The sequence below is a fragment of the Hydractinia symbiolongicarpus genome, chromosome 1, assembly GCF_029227915.1.
Source record: "Hydractinia symbiolongicarpus strain clone_291-10 chromosome 1, HSymV2.1, whole genome shotgun sequence".
In the NCBI taxonomy this organism is placed as follows: domain Eukaryota; kingdom Metazoa; phylum Cnidaria; class Hydrozoa; order Anthoathecata; family Hydractiniidae; genus Hydractinia; species Hydractinia symbiolongicarpus.
In genome coordinates this window covers 14,824,321-14,844,366 of record NC_079875.1, presented here as the reverse complement: position 1 = coordinate 14,844,366, position 20,046 = coordinate 14,824,321, and the positions used below count along the sequence as shown (strand labels likewise).

General features: G+C 30.6%; 1 long non-coding RNA gene and 1 pseudogene across 1 annotated transcript; one reads left to right on the top strand and one right to left on the bottom strand.

Moving 5' to 3' along the window:
* Positions 1-207: 207 nt before the first annotated feature.
* Positions 208-6,507, bottom strand: LOC130641846 (uncharacterized). Its single transcript, XR_008982509.1, has 4 exons — positions 6,423-6,507; positions 831-966; positions 581-678; positions 208-345 (listed from the first exon to the last, which is right to left on the bottom strand). It is a non-coding gene; the product is annotated as an uncharacterized LOC130641846 (long non-coding RNA).
* On the top strand, positions 319-19,768 carry LOC130641804 (solute carrier family 23 member 2-like; annotated as a pseudogene).
* The last annotated feature ends 278 nt before the right edge of the window (positions 19,769-20,046 follow it).

Below are 20,046 nucleotides of genomic sequence, written 5' to 3'. Positions count from 1 at the left end.
GTTTGAAGGATCTGAGGCAAGCCCATTTTCTGACGATGTTACACAGAAGGAGCAGCAGGAACCCACAACGCAGCAAAGCTACCATATTAGATGATAAATGGATAAAAAACTGACTGGGATAAAAACAATTTATTAACAAAAACAATAATTTAAAAACTAACAAAACAACAAATTAAAGAATGAAAAAGATATAAATGAAGTAAAGAAGGCAGTACAATATATAATAAATCAAAAAGGTCAAAGCAGGAGCTCTTCAAGCTTTAGTCTTCTTTCTTCTTTCTTCTCCCTTCTTTGACTTCTTTGCCAAGACCGGAGCGTTTTAGATACGTCTGACCTCAACGAGAGCTAAGTGCGGAATGAAAGTATTCAACACATAAAAATTTTACTTTCAAAGATGGTAGATTGAAGTCATAATCGCATGAGGGTTATTTTAAGGAAAGGATATTTTAATTTGCTGTTTGCTCCAATTTAACAAAATTGATTCGCAAATTGATGAAAAACGGGTTGCAGAGATGCCAAAACGGTTCGCAATGTCAAAAAAAAATTTCCCTCAAAAAGAGTTACAAACCATTTATTTTACCTTAATTCGATCCCTGTTTTGCTGGCGCCACTACGGTATCTTCAAATTTTACGTTGGCAATTACTGACTGATGCAAATTGTAAGGGCTGTTTAAGTGGCTAAACAGGAAAATAACGTAGAAAAATTGAAAGCTGTAGGAGCTAAGAACATATAAGACAATCACAGATTGCACAATTGAATGCTCCACAAATCAAGTGTAACTGTCTGACTGTTTTGCTGATAGAAAAATACAGATTAAGGTACAACCTACCACCGGATTGCCAGAGTGGTGTGCATGCAGTTCATCAATGAGCTGCCATGCTGGGGGATTCATTGAAAGATGACGCAACAAAGTCAACAATCGTCAACATTCGACAGGACAAGTGGACATCTCAGGGATTTTAGTACTATGGACAGAGAACATATTTTGATTTGAGGGTTTTTGACCCGAATTTCAAGAGAAAGCATACACAAATGCATAATTCAAGCCGAAAATGGTTCATTAATAACTCTAGTTTTCAATGCCACATGAGGTATTGTTAAAGAATGTTTTAAAATTTACTCTAAGTAGCTCCTGACAACAAAGAAAAAATATAAGTATAGTTTAACAATCGGGTATGTGCGCACAACAGCTAATTTAAGTTTGCTGTGATTAATGATTTTATGTGTCTGCAGATCTCGATCCTACAAAAAGACCAGTGGTAATGCCTGATATAAAACTAGTTTGAAGTCTCAGATGTTCATCACAACACACTTTAAACTAATTTTTCATGGTTCCGGGTAAAATACTATTGTTTTTATGAAAATATGGCGTTGGCCTGGATAGTAGTTGCTTGGAAAATTGTTAAACTTGTATAATTTGACACTAAATTTTAGCTCAAAAACAGACGTATACAGCAAGTATTATAAAAATATTGTAAAAAAACTAGAGTGCTTGCTCAAATGCGAAAGGGTCAATGGCTTGGGAAATTAAAATGAAAAAAGAACAAATTTTATATGGGAAAGACACCTAATGAGAAAGATTTTTATTGCAGTTAGATGGTCAACAGAAAATTGTACTTTTTGTACCCCTTTTAATAATCAAGAAGAAGTAAGACACAACAAGTGTCAACACCAAAACAATGGCACGACTTTTTAAACAAAACGAAGCTGCAATAACCTCCAATTCTTAGTAATACCATCAAGCAGAAATTTTTGAACTTGAGTGAAGACTTTCTCAAAGATCTTTTAAGGAAATAATTAATCCTTTCTTTTGATACTAAATTCTGTATTACATATATTTCCAAAAAAATCTGATAACAAAAAAAAACAATCACCAAAAGATTCTCAATAGTGTGATGTGAACTTTCTTGTGGGGATAAGGGTTCCTGTTAGTTAAAATTGTTTCCTCAGAATGTTTTTTTTAAAAAAATCGGTAATGAAGCACATCTGCAGCTTTAAGCTATTATATCTAATATTCTCCTCAAATGATTATTATACACACTAGGGAGGACTCGCAAATTAAAAATTGTATGCCAAATGTCAATGTGACGTAAGGAAGAAAGAGGGTTTAATTATTTGGCATTTTAGTATTTTAAAAAAATATCTGCTGCTTTAAAAATTTTAGCTACCTTTAGCCTGTTTATTTTCTTAAGTTTTTATAACTTTCGCTAATGTTTGTTCTAAAAGTTCATTTAGTAACTGGTTAAATAGGCTTTAATGCATGATTAGTAGGTACAGTCCAAGTATATATATCATTTTGATTTCTCCATGTGTTAATTAAACAACAGAATTGTGTGTTTTACAAATTTCCAATATATTTTTAGGTCATTGTGTTTCGAAATGATGAAGGATAATTACTAATGTGTACAAAGAACTCACAAATATCCCAATCTCTGACAATCAATGTAAGTGTGTTACTTAACCATTTATATACAACCTTTACAGGGTTCATATCATTACTAAGAAACAAATTCCCTGACAATTTTATCTTAATTAGTGCCCTATTCTTTTGCAATATAGTTTTGCACTCTCTCTTGGGTTAACTCTCCCACATAACTCAATTTGTGAGTTCTATAAATCTGGCAAATGATTTTAATCATTAACAATATCAACTACTTTGAATTAAAAATTTTCTTTGTGAAACATAAATAGACAGTAAGTTTTCCAAAAAGTTTAAAATCTTGTAAAATAATTGCTTATTCATTCGCTCTTTTACTGTTGGTTTTTGACACAAAAGAAACATAGAATATCATTGCTACATACTAGAGCTTGGTTGAATTTCTTGTCCAGTTGGTTCTTTAGTTAGTTGTTTTCAGCACCAAGATCTTGTTTAGAATGTTAGAATCAGGTTCATTAATGACTTAACTTTTTGTTTTGTTTTTTTAAGTTTTAGATCATTCTACTGGCTCTTGCAAAATTTATGAAACCTTATTTGATTTTTAGATTCCTCATTGGGTTAGATAATTTTTCTGAAATGGCTGATGTACACTGCAAAAAATTTAGATCTTAGATTTAAATGATTTATATTTTGTTGTTTTTGTACGTTTTTATCCTAACCTTATCATTTGCAAGACATGCCAACTATTTTAATAAATATTTGCTGTATAATACACAGGTTTAAACCAAGTATATAATCATCTGAATTTTCAAGATTGGGTGACATTTTAACTTTTGTTAAATAATACATACCAAATATAACAAGAAACAATGTATTATCTGCAAAGAGTACAAACACATGCATCAAAGATAATGCAATGCACTTCATTTTACAATTTTGTATGCGCTAAAAATTCATCTATATTAATTGAAATAAAAAATAAAAAACGAGTTTGAAAAAGTTAAAATATTTACACTAAGTACATCATCAGACTATAAAAAACTAAAATCCAATTCACATATGTACAGATGAAAAGGTTTTGAAAAAGGCTTAAGGGACCACCTATGTTATACCATTTATAAATAAGCATAAAAACTTAAAGGAAACAAGGAGAACATTTAAGGAATAGCAAATTTTGACATTTTCTGTCATCAGTAATTTTGACCTGTTCAGGGATGTGAATTCAAACTTTTTCAATGCACAAATAGTATAAAGGTGAATTGATTAACATAAATGTTCTGACTAAAATGACACTTGTTTGCCCATCCCATGCTTCTTAATTTTGGTAATGGAACACAGAAAATAACTTCTCATGACTTTGTATTTATACACCATAGAACCTAGATTGTATATTTTGCACTGTGTTTTAGAACCACATTTCCACTTTCCCTGGGCTGGATCATACTTAATCTTAAACCTGGGACACATTTTATTTATCTGACATGTTTCAAGCGTGAGAGCTGCTGTTAATGTTTTCTGCACGTGTATCTTGTCAAAATTGATATACTGTCAAAAACAGTTCATCGGCATCTCTGCTAAATTTAGGAACTAAGGAACTATAATATGATAAAAGTGAAAAAAAATTGCCTTTATTTCATCAAACCGATCTTAAAACATATCATACTACATTCCAAGTCATTTTTTAATTTTTACTAAACTAAAAGGATTTTTACTTGTACAAAAAGCATGGTTTCCATACCACTTACATCAAAATGGCTGCTGGAACTAATTGGTTTGAAATTATTTTGCAATATTTCGATAAAAATCTTTTACCTTTAAGTTGTTGTGTAGCTTATTATGACCATAGGGGAAAAATGAAAAATTCCACCCTCTGTGGAACATTTGTTTCAAACCTAGAAATTTTCTCAGCAAGAAATTTGTAAAATTAGAAAGCACTAAATTGCGAAAGTTTATCTTGCAAAAAAATTTATATAATGCGAAAGTTATCTTTATAAATTTTTTTCCAATAAAACTGTGCTTCTTTGATTAATGACAGTCTTGTAGAAATCAACACTGAAATGAGTTTCATTTTGCCCCAAATCATATAAACATTATAAAGATTAGACAAGAGACAGAAAAAAAATTTTCTTTTGACCTTAAGGCTGCCTAAGTTTATACCTGTTTTCTGAACAAAAACGATTTATTCAAGTTGAAATACCATTTAATGACAAAAATAAAGATGCATTAAAAATCCTATAATTGCCATCAAACGGACCACCAAGAAAGTGCATTAACCTTCTGCTAAAAGCTCCAGTTTTTTTAAACTTCAGGAAACTAATTAAAGTAATACAAACTTGCAAGGCACATGCAAAGATATCAAGCTAGAAATACCAGAGATAACCAAGAAAAACATTTTGTTAAATGCAGCAGGCAATGAAAGAATTTATTTTAATACCCCTCAAGCGAATATGAGCTCAGTATTCAAATGCTGTAATGTGTTTTTTATTAGTATTCATTTTTTAGTAATTTTATTTATATTAAAATAGTTTGTCCCAGTAGTTCAATCTTTTTGTTTTTACTTAGGTTTATACATCATCATGGCAACAAATACACCTTTGGTATGGAAAAAAATTTTTTCTTATAACATTTAGTCTGTGTATATAAGATGTCAAAGTGTGTTAAAGAGCTTGTATTTGTCAGATGTGTATTGCAAAGCTACATTTCTTCACTTAATCATAAATTTTCGTTAGGATGAGCATGGAGGTAAAAAAAATAAGTAGATGCAGCTTGCAAAGCAGCAAATTTATATTCTAATAAAGTCTCTATTGAAATTGGATTACTTTGAAGCTATGGTTGATGCACAGTTCACAGAATATGAACAGATTCACAGTACACGTGTGTTTGTGTTTGAATTTTTGAAAATACTTAAAATACAAATGCCTTAAAGACTAAGGCCTAAGTGCATTCTGAGATTTTTTTTATCCAATCATATTTAGAGTACATGTAAACATTGAAAGCACAAAAAAACTTCAGCATTTTTAAAAGAAAGTAGAAAAACATACATGTGTTGTTGTGATCATGGCACAATTAATGTTTAACAAAATGTCTTTGAAACTTTTGAGTTGATCCAGTAATGCTTGCACAGTTTATATAGGCTTCTATTTCTGACACATTTTTGAACTAAATTTTTGTAAAAAGCTGTAACAACTTGTGGATCGAGCAATGTCTTCTGGGTTTTCGAGAAGTTATTTTTTATTCATTTACAGGTAACCCTTATCTAAAGACTGACATTGTAGTTTTCTTAGCTATTGCACCTAAATTTTTTGAGCCAATCTCATAATGTATTTTTTATTTTAAATTATAAATATATGTTACTTAAAAAGCAAATTTTTCAAATCTAGTAATAAAATCTGCAAAGATCATTTGTTTGAAAACAAGAAATATATTCACAATATTGGTGAATTCTTGCGCGAATTAAATTGATTGACTAAAGGACCGAATTGGCCAATACAATTTGCTTTTAAACCATTAAACTAACTTTCTGCAAGAAAAGCTAACTTGTTTTTTTTAAACACAGCACCAGTTTGTGTATTGCACATGATTTTAATAGCTCCGTAGAAGATGTTTCTCCTTGCCTTTTGTACATCCATAAGCAGACAAATTTTACAGCAATGCATAACAGCTAAGACTATAAAAAATATTATTTGCTTAACAGAATTGTTGTGGATTACAGTTGTTTATGTTACAAATAAATAATAAATTGATAAATACAAGTAATGACATGTATGAAGAAAGATTGCAGTTATAAAAATATAGTATCACAAGTCCAGTCCTATAATTATACTGTAACAAAAAACTTATCTTTGGGCAGATAGAATTGCAGATTTTAAAAATCACTGCTGAGATTTTTTTTCTTTGTCAGTTAAACTGATTTGTCCCTAAACAGATATTATAAAGAGACTGCTAGCTTTGCAGTCGAGTAGGCATCATATTTTTTTGTCAAGATATCCCAGCTGGCTCCATATTAGTAGGAGATTTTTGTAGGAGAAGTATATACAAACTTACTAGTCTTTAATTGCATCTATATGCTGAATCATAGGCTTTTCATTTCATGGCTGATCTCTGCTAGATTATATAATAAGGTTTCTTCTGGCCTGGAAGGTTAACGAGAAATTGTTAACTGTAAATCCAATTTATTTGTAAATTTGTAGATATCATATTACATAGATTATTTTTGTAAAAACATCTTTAATAATTGAAAAATAAAAGTCTGACAGGAATTTGCACAGTGTTTACTGGAGTCTAATTTCATTTCATATTTGACTGTCACCTTTTTTCAAGTGTTGCAGAGTGTTGTGGTTTTGTTTATATAATGTTTTAATTTAATCAGTACTTCAACAGCCTGGTTGTGGTAATAATTAGGATTGTAAGTGTAGTAGCAACTTTTCTAATTTTGGTTTTTTAAATTACCAAGATGTCCGGTACAGAACCAGTCAACATAAACAAGGATGCAGAAGAAACAAATCCTTTACTGTATGCAATTGATGAGAACCCACCACTGTACTTGTCCATGTTGCTTGGCTTTCAAGTAAGTTTCTTTAATATACATTTTAAATATGCTATATTTTTTTAATGCAGGGAAAAAGTTATGGCTAAGTCTGAAAAACACTGATTATCACACTTAAAGTAAATTTTAAAACCACAAATTCAAGTAACCTGAAATTGCATGTGTGTATTTAGTACAATTGGTATTAAAAATGTCATATTGATGTATATTAATTTTTAAAATTTTATTTGTAATCAAATTTTTTCATGCCATTGAAATTATAACGTTTGTATAGTTTGAAATAAAGTTTATATGTAATTTGTACAAATAATAATGGATCTGTTTTCGTTATACGAAGTTCGTTTATTCGTATTTTTTTATTACCACATCTTTGTAATTTAAAAATTAATAGTAACAAAGTTTTTTTAGTCAATACACAATTAATTTAAACAAACTTTTAACAACATTGTAATTTTGTTATAAAACCCAATGCAACGCTGTTTTTTGTGGCTGTGACATTCATGTTTTTAGGTAAATGTGTATGAATTATAAATTGTATAAGATCGTTTTCTGCAAATTCTTCCTTCAATTTTTTTATTTTGCTTATTAGCATTATCTAACCATGTTTGGAGCTACCGTTGGTTTGCCGTTTGTGTTATCTCAACTCCTTTGTTTTGCCAATGATGCAAATGTAATTAGTGAGGTTTTAAGCACAATCTTCTTCTGTTCTGGTTTGGTGACTTTGCTGCAATCCACATTTGGTGTGAGGTAGAGCTTTATTATTTGGCTTTTATTTATTTATTATTTTAGATGTAAAATAATTTAAATGTTAGAAAAGGAACATGGTATCAGAATTTGAAAAAGAAAAAAAATTTAAAAGCAAATAAGGATGCTTTAGCAATTGAATAGATTTATGATTTTTTGCTTCTGCATGAATATGTAGTTTGAACAGATTTGTTTTACCTTTTGTTCTGAAATTTTGTTTGATTTCACTTGTTTATTAATAAAGGAGTGTTGCTTTTTTGTGCTTGAAATGAAGCGATACAAAGTATTTTTTTACTGTAACTATTTTTAACCTAGTAGTTATTTCCATAAATATTAAAAAAACTAAAAATTTTATTTTTTTGATGTAATACTTTGAGCACATATTCTTACGAGTGTAAAAAAACATATGTCATTGGTCTGATAATGCATTTATGCACTCCAATGTTTTTCTCCACTCACATTTTTCAGCTTCTTCAAATAACCTTCATATAAATAGTTTTCCTTCACTTGAATTTTATTTCTATGTTGAAAGAGATTATGAACAATATCTAAAAGATACAACAACTTTTTTTAAAAAAAGGATTTGTTGTTACAGCTTCTCTAATTATAAATTATAATAAAGGTATATATAAAGGTATAAAAATTTGAATTTAATATTTAGTGTTACTGAAAATCCTTAGCACAACAAGGCTCTATATAAATATTGCACTCATTAAAATTTGTTAGAACGAGCCTTGTCTTGTCTACTAAACAAGGCATAAACTGGAGACATTAGGACCAGAATATTAGGAACATTTTTATGGCATTTAAAGAAACCAACCTTGAATTTTTTTATTTCAGATAAAAATTTTAAGCGTTCTCACATGTAACAAGCTTGCATAGAAAGGGTTTGCTTATAAAAACTTGTTAATACACTTATTGTCACCGTGTTGATGTTAACAAAACAGTCAGAGGATGGGCCCTTTTAAGAGTTCTCACATATAACGAGTTTGCATAGAAAGGGTTTGCTTATAAAAACTTGTTAATGCACTTATTGTCACCATGTTTGATGTTAACAAAACAGTCAGAGGATGGGCCCTTTTAAGAGTTCTCACATATAACGGGTTTGCATAGAAAAGGTTTGCATATAAAAACTTGTTACTGCACTTATTGTCACCATGTTTCATGTTAACAAAACGGTCAGAGGATGGGCCCATTTAAGAGTTCTCACATATAACTGGTTTGCATAGAAAGGGTTTGCTTATAAAAACTTGTTAATGCACTTATTGTCACCATGTTTGATGTTAACAAAAACAGTCAGAGGATGGGCCCTTTTAAGAGTTCTCACATATATTGGGCTTGCATAGAAGGGGTTTGCATATAAAAACTTGTTAATGCACTTATTGTCACCATGTTTGATGTTAACAAAACAGTCAGAGGATGGGCCCTTTTAAGAGTTCTCACATATAATGGGTTTGCATAGAAAGGGTTTGCATATAACATAACAATTATTGTTTTGCTTGTGCTTGCAAATTTGTTTATTATGTAACCCTAAAAACAGAATAAATGTCAGTAACAATATCTTGCCTAATCAGAATGGTTATATTAGCCATTTTGACCAATGAAATTAAGATTCAAGTTCCTTTTTGACGTCATCAGATCCATTGGTAAAGTACAGAGAATATGCTCACCATTTACTCTTGACACTCTTTTTTGTTGTGAACATTAATGTTTTACGTATGCCACTGTAATTTTTGCTTTTGGGTGTGACTAATTTTAACAGGTGCAGTTAAATCATACAATTATTAAAGGTTCAAAATATGTCAGTAGCTTGACAGTTGTGACAGAAGTAAAAGTAGTTCATTTTGCAGTTGTAGGAAAATTGTGCTAATAATTTAGAAATCAATCCATCATCTTGAGATCTAAAAGTAAAATGTGTTCCATCTGGTCATGAAATAGTATGAAAATTAACATTGCAATGGTTTTCGAGGGTTAATAAAATTTTCAAAACAAACCTTTAACACTTTTCTTGCAAGGTTAGCATAAATAATATTTCTATTAACCTCTTGCAGAATCTTATGCTGTTTATTTTTGTTTCAGATTACCTATTGTACAGGGTGGAACTTATACATTTATTGCTCCAACTATGGCTATTATGAAGATCAGAAAAAAGTGCAGTGAAGTGAATAGTATACAGGCGACTTCAGGTCCAGGTGGGGTGACCAGTTTCAACATTGTTAAATTTTAATTCTAGTCTGTTTTGCTTATGATTTTTCTTATTTTTTTTGCAGTGTTAAATTTGACATCAACTATGAGTGTGCTTGGTAAGTGCGATTGATGTATTTATGAGGTTTCTATATCTGTTGAAAATCTTAATGTATTTCTGATAACACATTTAACAAATGTTATTTCTTCATACTTAAAAAGTATACTTTCCCCCAAGTGTGATAATTACTTTAGCAGATACATATTTTATAACTTCTTACATCAAGTGTATATTATGAAAGGAGTTATTTTAGTAATAGCTAGTTTAATTTTCTCTTCCAGCCTTCAACATGACTTCAACTACTCCGTTCAACATGAGCTCTACTACTCCTGTGACAGGTATAATCTAATCTTATGTTTGTTTTACTGCACAGCATGAAGTACTATTTTTAGAGCATTGAGGTAAGCATTCTGATGATAAATGTATAAAACTAGGGACTGTCACTCGTGTTATATTTAACATGCACGATGCTTAATCCCTAAAAACAAGTTAATAATTATTCCACCTTTTACAAAATTGTTACATGAGCCTCATTTTATCTATTTCAAAACTTTATACCAAACATATTTTATTCTTTCATTAATGACCCAAAATAGGTATATCTGTAAAAAATAATAGCAGTGAAAAAAACCATGTTAGAAAAAATAAAAAAATGTCTGTATGTCAAGTTTTGTCATAGTGTCAACACTTCTATCTTATGATGTCTCGTTATCAAATCTTCCATTCAAGATACTAGAAGTATTTTCTGAGAGTGAAAATGATTAAATATTGCTACTACTTCTGCCAGAAACGATTTTTTAGTGGTTTTACATGATGCTTCATGCACAACCTAGTTCCCAGGATCTGTATCATTTTTAATACAAAAATAAAACCCATACAAGTTTCATCCCTATGTCTAAACGAGATCAAGGTTGATGTGATATGCAATATTTAATTATCAATTTTCTGGCAAGCAAAAAATCTTGTTCTAAGCAATGGGAGAAACCACAGCATATTTTGGCAAGGTAATTAGAATATAAAAATGGCTTAAACAAATAACTCTCATTCTCAAGGTGTCTAGCCAACATACAGAATTTGTAATGTCATTAAGTTTATTTTATTAGAATGAGGTTGTTTGTAAACAGGTTATGAAAATGCAAAAAAAAAATTGTAATTTTACAACCAACAGCAAAACTCCAAGCCATTTTCTAAACAAAAAACTTCAGGTCCAGGTGGGGTGATCAATTCAGGTCCTTAGCAAATATTAATGTATTTATAGTGACATCAGACGGTGACGAGGAGTGGAAAATAAGAATGAGAGAAGTATGTTTTGCTTTTTTTGGTAACATTGACATTTTGTCATGGTTTGTTTGATATGGCGAAACTATAAAAAATGTTAATTCCTTCCCCTTAGTGGTGCAATAGAATAGTTTTACTCTAAACTCTAAAAATGGGAATTATTCAGAAAGAGAAAGAGGAGAGCTAAAATAAAAGTAAACTTTTTGAATTATGAAATACCAATTATTAGTTCAAGTTTTTAACTGGCAAAGTTTCTGTCAAAAATAATGGGTGGAAAATGAACTACATACATGTCTATCAATAATTGGTGGGTATTGATAAATTGTCTATGATCTTTGTGCAAAACAAAATTACCAATGAAGCTTAATACCAAGCAGTGTTTTGGTAAAGTAAGATGTTATATTAAAAGAAGAAAAAAGTTGAAGTATAATACTGGATTCTGTTTTTCTTTACTAAGTCATAATTTACGAAATTAAAAAAGCACATGATAAAATTTTTCAATCTTTAGATCCAAGGTGCTATCATTTTGTCGTCACTGTTTCAAGTAGTAATTGGATTCAGTGGTGTGATGGGTTTTGTATTAAAGTATATTGGACCATTAACAATTGCCCCCACAATAGCTTTGGTAGGCTTGCCACTCTTTAAGACAGCAGGTTATTTTGCAGGTCAGTTTTTCTTTTTTACTTAAATTTGCACTTTATAATACTGACTTGATGTTGTCATAATAATTTAAAATGCTTAAATACGAGGAACTAAAATAGGAAAGGGAGGATTTTTTTATTAACAGTGCTGGGATTAAGACTTTTAAACCTTTCACATGTGTTTTAATGAACACGTGAAAATGAACTATTTCAGTAATCCAGAAAATATGTATGTACCCTTTTATGTAACATCAGTTTAATTTTGCTTATTCTAATGACTTTAACACCTTTTTTCTTTTAGGAGCACAGTGGGGAATTGCTCTTTTGTGAGTATGTTTGTTCAATGTTGGTTTGTTTAGTGTGTTTGTTTAAAAAACGAAATAAAAATGAGGTTATGATACTTTGTTAAAAAGGAATAAAATTTTATCTATGTTAGTACACATTGAATTTGTTTTGACTTCTATATAATAATACGCCAGTTCTGTGTCTCTGTAACAGGCAAAGTGGATATCGTCATTTTTCTTTGATATCGCCGAAATTTTCTTTGAAGTCGCCGAAAAAATTATGTCCATTTTGCTAGCGGGTTTACTTTGTTTACATCATGTAATGAGAACGACTCAATTTGATTTGCTGAAATAAATTTAATGGCTAACTTTTGAAAAATGGTGTCCTCTCGCCACCAAAAAAACCCAGAAAAGAACGATCTTAAAAAAAGTAAAATAAGTTGTTGAAAAAAGCATAATTTAAAAAGAAAAAAGTCCAAGTGAAGAAGAAGAAATGTGAAGTTGGAAGTGAATAAAGGTCACCAAAAAAAAGCACAGAAGGAAAGAATGTGGCTACATACGCGGTAAAATATAAAACTGTGGCTTTTCCTGGGAAATGCGAGTGAGCTTGCTCCACTGACATAAAAACCAAACGTCTAAAAATATCAAAGTTCTTACTTCTACTTCTAACTTTACTTTACATCTAGCTCCACTTCTCACTTCACTTTTCTACTTCTTCACTTGGTCTCTTTTCTTTTTAAATATATAGCTATACTTTTTAAAACCACTTTTCCCCCTTTTTTTTAAGGTGAAGACATTGTTATTATCTGTGTTGTGACTGTTGGTGTTGTAACTGTCGGTGTTCTTACTGTCGGTTTGGTGAGTATTGGTGTTGTGAGTGTTGATGTTGTGAGTGTCGTTTTTGTAACTTTTTATCAACTAGATTTTACACCTTGCAAGCTGTTCTTTTTGATTTTGTGTAAGATTTGTGTGTAGGATTTAATGCATTTTGACATTTGACATTTTGTGTAAGATTTTAAGAACATTTTTTTTGTATATGCACTAATGACGTCAGCAAAACATCTAAAGCAACCTATTTTTCATTGGCCTTTTGCCTAAGTGGATTTTTCCACGGGCCACGACTATTAAACATTAATACGCAAGTTGTTTGACAACTTGGCTATTTGTGCCCATTTTAAGTTAGCTAATGATAATGCGAGAAAGTGTAAAGAATTTTTTCGATTGTGAACAATTTTGAATAAAACAAAAATAAAACAATGTCAATGGAGCACACTATATCATTTATGATGGTATACATAATTTAATGTATTTAAATGGGTATAAAGAACAGTTAAATACTTCTAACCAATATTGATAAATACATGATTCAGGTAAACACAAAAACCTACAAGCTGTAAGCTAACAGCATTGAGATAGAAAGGAATTATACCAATTGATAACATCTGCTTTTGACCTTGTCAGCTTTTTTTTCACTCTTCTCTGATTACTTATATGTAACACGATTTGCTACTACTTTTTTGTAAGTTTTAAATAAAAGTCATGGCCACAGAGCATTGTTTCTTTAACCAAAGAATGGTGTTCTTTTAGAAGATAGATATATCACACCTGGCAACGTCTCCAAATGCAAATTGTTTTTGTTTTTTTGTTTTGCCTATGAGGATTAGTTGATACATGCAAGTTTTGTAACATTAATAAATACAGGTTGCAGGTTGAATTTAAAAAACTGTTAAAAATGTAACCTTGAAAAAATAGTTTACCTTAAAGTGGAACTACACGCAAAAATTATTTTTTGATATATTGTCAAAAACGGTTGTAATATTTCAAAAAATAAGAGAGTGCAACTTAATAATGTCTGTTTTTACTAAGAGCAATTTCTTTGCCAGAAATATGCCTTTTTAACGGGCCGCATAAAAACAAGAAGACTGGAAATAGTAACAAAAATGACGTTGCAAAGTGTGACATGTAGCAAACCACAGAAAGAAGCCTACAAGAAAACACATTGAAAAGAAGAGGAGACATTACGATCTGTTGTTTTTGTTTTTTTTTTAATAAACAAGAACCAAAATAACTAAGTATATACCAAAAATAAAACTTTCTTATTCGTTAAAAAACAACGATAAACAACAATTTTCCTCAAATGAACAAACAGTCTTCATAAAAAAACTTTAATGTTTATCAAAACCTTAGTTAAAGTATTAACATCAAAGTGAGATTATATACATTGTCATAACATACGCACTAAATTTATTATAATGTGATTCAACATCGTTAAAATCCTTATTTCACTCAATAATAAATAAACACTTTTGACGCATTGTCCCTCTCCCATTGATAAATCTTTTTAATTTTGAAAAATTTAAAAAAAATGAAATTGTATAGACGAAGAAGAACATTAGCCCATCCTTTGTTAATTCTTTAGTGTGATGGACCTCACCTTGGAAAGTTTGCATATTAAATCAGAAACAATTCAGGGGGTAAAAAAGACAATTTTTTCAGTATCTGAAGTAAATACACAAATCGTCGGGACAGCACCAGAAACAAGAAGACTATTTTCAGAATGTGCTTTACTTTTGTTTGATGTTCAAAATGTTGATGACATCGGCTCACCCATTAGCTCACTTTAGCAAAGTAATATTTTTACCCCTTGTCAGAAATTAGATTTTTTTCGCGCAAAACAAGTGAGGAATAATATGAGTAAAATAAAAGTAAACGTATTTTATACAATAACGTGGATTTGATGACCATTAATTGAACCAGTGAAAACTTTTTGCATTCAAGAAATCCAGATGAACTTTGTCTTACTATCATACCCATCTGGAAACAATTGTTAGTAAAGTGTTTTGAGCAGATGTAAAAATCAGAATCATTTTGTAAAGAACTTTCTCTTTTAATCGCTTGCAATCATTTTTTACGAAGTTTGTTGTTAGATTTTTCTGAAGGTATCTTATAAAAACTAAGCTCTTTGTTAAACTTGTACAATTGAGCAATTTGGCATATTTAGCATAAAATAAGAAGGAATTGTAGTAGCTTTATTTATCAAAACTTTACACGATTTAAAAGCTTGTTGCTTTAATAAACCAGGCACTGTATAGAATTGCGCTTTCCGCACTTTGCAACGTCACACATCACGTTCGTCCCAGTCTTTTTTTACGGAATTGAGGATCGGAATTTCTAGCCTTATTTTGGGGTGATAAGATTCGTATTCTTCGCACTTGGAAGTCATATGAAACAGTAAAATTAGTTGAATTCGTTTTCTTATAGTAGAAGTAACAATATATTAAAAAATGATTTTTGCGTGTAGTTCCCCTTTAAAGACCAGCTGATGCCGTTTAGGCCTCTTAATGAAGAAAATAGTACCCGCAGAATAAAAAAGTATATGTTAATATAACTGCATACGCGATGTTTTTCACAGTTTCTCTGTAAGACAATCTGGAAAAGAATTTTTTTTTTAACTTGATTGTGCTGCTGATCTTGAAGTATATTTATGTGCTTAAATCTTTTTTAGAACGATATTTTTTATCACATTATTCTCTCAAGTGCTTCGAAATGTTAACTTACCACTTGGCAGAGTAAAGATTCCTGTCTTTAAATTGTTCCCTGTGAGTATCATTTTTCTGAGTAGGTGGTTTGGCATAAATGTGTTGGTCACATGTACATTACCTTCGAGGTAATTTTTAAGACATAAATAGCTGTGTGATTTGTTTATCTTTTTGGAGCTCTTAAAGCTGTAGTAAAATCATCCATTGCATATCTTTTTCTCTGTATCAACTTACACAAAAACATAACATTTTAACTACAATTTAAACTCCTCTTTTTTGAATAATTGTTGTTGTAGTAATATAAACACTATGTAAACTGTATTTCCAAAAAGGTCGTGTAGAGATGGAAAACCTATGTGTTTTAGGTTTTGCTTTCAATTTTCATCTGTTGGATTTTATCAGCAATATTAACAGCTACCTCTGTTTTCGAAGATGGATCACGAGCCCGTACAGACTTTCGAACCAACGTAATTAAAGAATCCTCCTGGTTCCGAGTTCCTTATCCTGGTTAGGAGAGTTTATGTTATAAAAAAAAATGTTTTAAAAGAGTCCAGGGGTTGTTTTTTAAAAAGTTTAATTTTAAAGGTGTACATTTATCTTAAATCATTCCCTGACTTCACATTTCGCTTTTTTCTACATTTAAAATTCATTGATTTGCATGTGCGATGAATCGCAAGCCTACATAAATCTACACGTCTGTTGATGTGTGGATTTTTAGTTTGAGTGAAACTTTTAGAGGCCTGGGTTAAGTTTCTGCTTAAACGCACCATAGGTTGTATAGACTGACTTAATTAGGAAAAGTAATTACGGATTGGTTAAATTTTTGCTATTAAATAATGAAAAAAAAAAAATCAAAACCTTAGTTAAAGTATTAACATCTAAGTGAGATTATATACATTGTCATAACATACGCACTAAATTTATTATAATGTGATTCAACATCGTTAAAATCCCTATTTCACTTAAGGTAAAGAGTTTGTCACACTTACTATATTTTTAAGCAGCATATTATGATTGAAGCGTTATTTCTAGGTCAATGGGGCGACCAACCGTCTCAGCCCCTGCTGTTATTGGTATGCTTGCAGGAGTGATAGCTTCCATGGTGGAGTCAATTGGTGATTATTATGCTTGTGCCCGTTTGGCTGGTGCCCCTCCACCACCACAACATGCATTAAATCGAGGTTTAGGCTGTGAAGGTCTTGGTTGTTTAATCACTGGCTTATGGGGGACTGGAAATGGAACTACTTCATATAGTGAAAATATTGGTGCTATTGGGATAACCAGGGTAATGAATAATCGTTTTCTTTAATGTGTTTAAAATAATAATTATAGTATGAAAATTAAGAAAAAATTTTAAAGAGAATGTTTTTGCCTGGATATTATTTAACAAAAAAAAAGTTCACTTCAACTTTGATTTTTTTGAAATGTAAAGAAGACAGATTTGAAGTGGTCAGGATAGAAAATTATTAGATTAAAATACATTTGTCTGTCTGTCATGCAAAATGGTACCGCAAGTAGCGAGACACAAGTAATGCAGTATAAAAATGAAGGGCGAACCCACAGGCCACCGACTAGTAGTATATATTACTTGCAAGTCATATTGCACAAATATTGGTGTATTTTTATTTAGGTTGGAAGTGTTCGTGTTATACAATGTGGAGCTGTTCTTATGATCCTACTGTCCATCATTGGTAAATTTGGAGCATTGTTTGTGACAGTACCTGATCCAGTGGTTGGTGGAATATTCGTCGTCATGTTTGGAATGATTACTGCTGTTGGCTTGTCTTCTCTGCAATTCATTGATATGTCGTCCATGCGAAATTTATTTGTTCTTGGCGTGTCCTTGTTTATGGGAATGGTTATACCAAGTTGGATTGAATCTAATCCTCTTCAGCCAGGTAAGAGTTTTATTGCAATTATTATATTAAAGCCAGAGGTGATTCTTTTCTCTTTTATATAGAAATACGAAGTACAAAGTAATTTTGAACGATTAATTTTTTGGGAATTAAAATATTTATGTTTTCTCACATAAACATGTTAAGAATTTGTTTTTTACTTCTTCAGAAATTATGAAACTGCAGAGAGAAAACCTATCCTTTCTTTTTTTAATTTTTTTTTATAAAAATTTCAAGTTTAAAATATTTTACAAAAAATCAGTCTCAGTTCCTTTATGTAGCTAGACACATTCAGTCAATCATAATTTTAAGATTTGAGTATTAAAAAAGACTTTTATGCCATATGCTAAACATTCAGTCTAAAAAACATCCTGAATCCAGTGTAATTTTCACTACCGAGAATGCACCTCTAATTTTGTCAACAATAAAAGATGAAATGATTACCATGTTTCCTCTGCCAAGTGATTCATAGTGGACTGAAACCTAAGAATATGCTCTAAAGTAAAGTTGTCTTTATTATATTGAAAAGAAATGCTTTTGTTCCTTTCTTCTGATGCTAAAAATGTTAAAAGTAGTTTAAGACTTTAAGATTACAAGGTAGGGGAAGTGTATACTTTGTGTTATGTAATTTAATAAATTAAGAGTTTGAAGTACATAGTAGTTAATTTTAAATGAATCTACGATGGATTACAGATGAGTTTTATGCCATGCACATAAATAAGCCATCAAGTCATCCAATACTGATATTGACCAAACTATCGTGTTTTGAAAGACATGATTTCTTTAAGCTATTAGGAGTGGTCACTAACTAGTAGAGATACAATTTTAACATCAAAAGCAAAATATACATATTAACCTTTCATTATACTGTTCATATTTGTATGTTACTACTTTAGAATATAATATCTAATCAAGCTCAATACTTGCACATTGTGCTATGAAATCGATATTTTACGCAAGTTTGGTTTTGGTGAAATGAAAAATGTAAAAATAACATGACTTATTTGAAGGGTATTTTAGCCAAATGCTTGAGTTTATTTTTTTAGAAGAAGAATCATATATTCAAATCTTTCAAGTGCTTCTGTCAACCAATATGGCTGTGGGTGGATTGACTGGTTTCTTACTTGACAATGTCATACCAGGTACACAACAAGAGAGAGGTTTGATCAAGTGGAGGAACAGCTTTGGTGCAAATAATCAAGTCAACAAGGTTGCATCTGTTCATGTTTATGACCCACCTTTTTTAACAGAAAATTTTAAAAAATCTCTGTTTTGTAAGATTGTTCCATTTTTGCCTTATTATGGTGACAATAGAGCAGAGGGTCTGGAGGACAACAGTGTTCTGTAAATGCATTAAAATACTATTAGCATATCCTCCTGCCAGTAGGTTTTAATGTTAATGTGTGAACCTGAAAATTTTGGTCTTACCAAACTTTGAAACTTAACTTTTTGCACAATGTGAAGTTTGGTAAAATGACTTGTTTCATAGTAGTTTTCCTTTTTTTTAAAGTTAGTGCACTGCATATTTTATTCATGTTTTTAAGTAGTATTACTATTTTAACATATTCACATAGAGATAGACATTTATTAGATTTTTCAAAGTCTTCCATTCACCTCAAAATTAATTCTAAAAAAGAATTCCAACCCAGAAATTACTTGACCAATGCAGTTAGGATGTTCTATTTTAAGAAACTCAAAATGTGTTAGTTGCTGCTTCCGCAATGTCTGAAATAGGATTGCCTGCAAAGGTCTGGAAAATGTTAACATCAGCATAATTTTTGATCTGAAAAGATTTTTTCATATATCTATGTTAATTTAATTTTATGCACTTTTTATTAATACATTGCTTAATCAAACGAATGAATGCTAATAAGGTAAAACCTTTCTCCAATGCCCCCTCCCCTTCCCCTTCTGCGTACAGTCGGCTATTTTTTTGTTTTCTCTAAAGCATAGATATTTCAGAAGTGGTTAGGTTGGGTTGCAATATCCAATAGCTAAACTTTTGCGTGCATCACTTTTCTAATTTTACTTTTAGAAGATGCTATTTTTAAGAAGATTTTATTTTTAATAATAATTTGTACTGTATAGACTTTAGGAGTGTAACTTTTGTTCATATACTTGTGTGAAACCGTAGTACTGTATACCATAAATTTGTTTTTGTAACAGGCTTATACTATTTTTAATATTACTGGATTTTTTAAATGTATTGTTATCTCTGCTTCATTTAAGTAGTACTGTTGATTTATTTATATTTGCGCAATATCCTAGTACTGCATGTTGGTAAAGTGTGATAAGTGAAAAATATTGTTGTAGCATATCTACCCTAAAAACTGCATCTTGACATCTCAATTTTTGTAAACCATTCAGAGATTTGACGGTATCACTTTGTGTTATTAAACAATCTGTGCCTGTTGCTTTTTTTTACTTGTTCAACTTTGCAGGTGCTACCCATTGGTAAATTTCTTTGATAAAATAGGGTTGAAGAATGAATTACCA